At 54.8% G+C, this 1,457-nt stretch overlaps 1 non-coding gene across 1 annotated transcript; it reads right to left on the bottom strand.

The window, feature by feature from the left end:
• Positions 1-891: 891 nt before the first annotated feature.
• LOC123568523 (small nucleolar RNA U13) lies at positions 892-991 on the bottom strand. The gene has a single exon (XR_006691895.1). It is a non-coding gene; the product is annotated as a small nucleolar RNA U13 (small nucleolar RNA).
• Positions 992-1,457: the final 466 nt, after the last annotated feature.

Genomic DNA, 1,457 nt, shown 5'->3' with positions numbered 1-1,457 from the left:
TGCATGGGGAGCCCGAAGGAGGGGATGGAGGGGCAAGGTGGTCTTCACCTGGAATCGGGCCGTCCACTGCTGGCCTTTTCTCGAGCCACCCCTGGCTGAACTCCCCTCGGCCTCCAGATGTCCCTCCGCTTCTCTCTTTCTCTGCCTCGTTGTTCTGCCGTCACTGGTCTGCCGGTTCTGCTGGTCCTGACGTTCAGCCACTTGCATGTGTGCCCTCGGGTTTATATGGGGACAGGATAGGGGGCATAGTGGGCCAAAAGGCAACTTTTTAGTGAAAAACAGAAACGCCTGTCCTCTTTTAGGTCCTCAGGTCTTCAGGCTTGAGGGTAGGGCCTTTACCAGGGAACCTCAGTCTTCTACCCAGCACCTCCCAGTTTCCTGTCCATATCACAGTGAGGGGCCAACGCTTCACACAACCCAAATGAAGAATTGTGTGTCTTCTCCGTTCTGGAGGGCATGGAGGGCACTCAGGGACAGGGCCATCTCCTAAGTGAGCAGACTTCCCCTGTAAGAACTGTGGATTTGGAGGACCCTGTTAGGACCTGGAGTGGGAGCAGAGAGATGGGGTGGTCTGGGGACACATTCAAGAGCTCACCTGGGGAACCCTAAAGGTGACTCAGGTCAGCCTCTGCCTGCAGGTCTCACAGTGCGGTCAGGAAGGAGCGACCTGAATGAAACCCTGCTGCTGACCACACCAGGCCGTGGGCGCCGGAACCATCCCAGACCAGCGCACGGAACATCGGCACGGTGGGGCTCTGTGCTGCAGCAGAATCAGCCAGAGGGCTCCGAGGCCCACCCCAGCAGAAACGGCCCCACGGCACGCCCCAGAGAGATGACGAGGGGCTTTTTATGGTTGTTCTTGTTATTCTTTTCTTCTCTTTTTTTTTTTAACATCAGACAGGTAATGTGATTCGTAACAAGGCTTGAGAGAGGCACATCTCACACACGAGCATGAAAACCCAATCATCACGCTTATGAACCACAAAAGGATCTTAACCTACTTACCTAAGGGAGACCCGCACTCACTACAGATTTGGAGCCAAACTGAACTCAAGTGCCAGAGCCGCTCCTCCCCAGCTGCGAGACTTGGCTCCAGTCGTGTATACCCTGGGTCTCAGATTTGGGGAACAGTGCATCCCCTCTCTCATCTGATAAATGAGGACAGTGAGGCAGAACCTGGACTAGAAACCCGATGTTCTGACCTGGGATCTTCAAGATTAAAATAACTCATCTCCTCTTTCACTCCAGAGAAGGTGCAAACCTAGATACATGGGCTCAGGTCAGGGCAAAGCTTGTCACTGCCCTTGGACAGAGAGAATGGGGAGGCCACGATGGGTGGAATGGGCGGGGCCCAGTGGAAGCCAGGCAGCTTCCCCGCCTCTGACCCAGTGTTCATGGTTGCCGTTTCTTCCGGAAAAGTGAATTTCAAGAACGAGCAGCACGTTCCTCCTGAACCA

The sequence above is a fragment of the Macaca fascicularis genome, chromosome 13 (genome assembly GCF_037993035.2).
Source record: "Macaca fascicularis isolate 582-1 chromosome 13, T2T-MFA8v1.1".
Classification (NCBI taxonomy): Eukaryota; Metazoa; Chordata; class Mammalia; order Primates; family Cercopithecidae; genus Macaca; species Macaca fascicularis.
The sequence above is the reverse complement of the archived record's forward strand: the minus strand, read 5'-3'. Positions and strand labels throughout refer to the sequence as shown.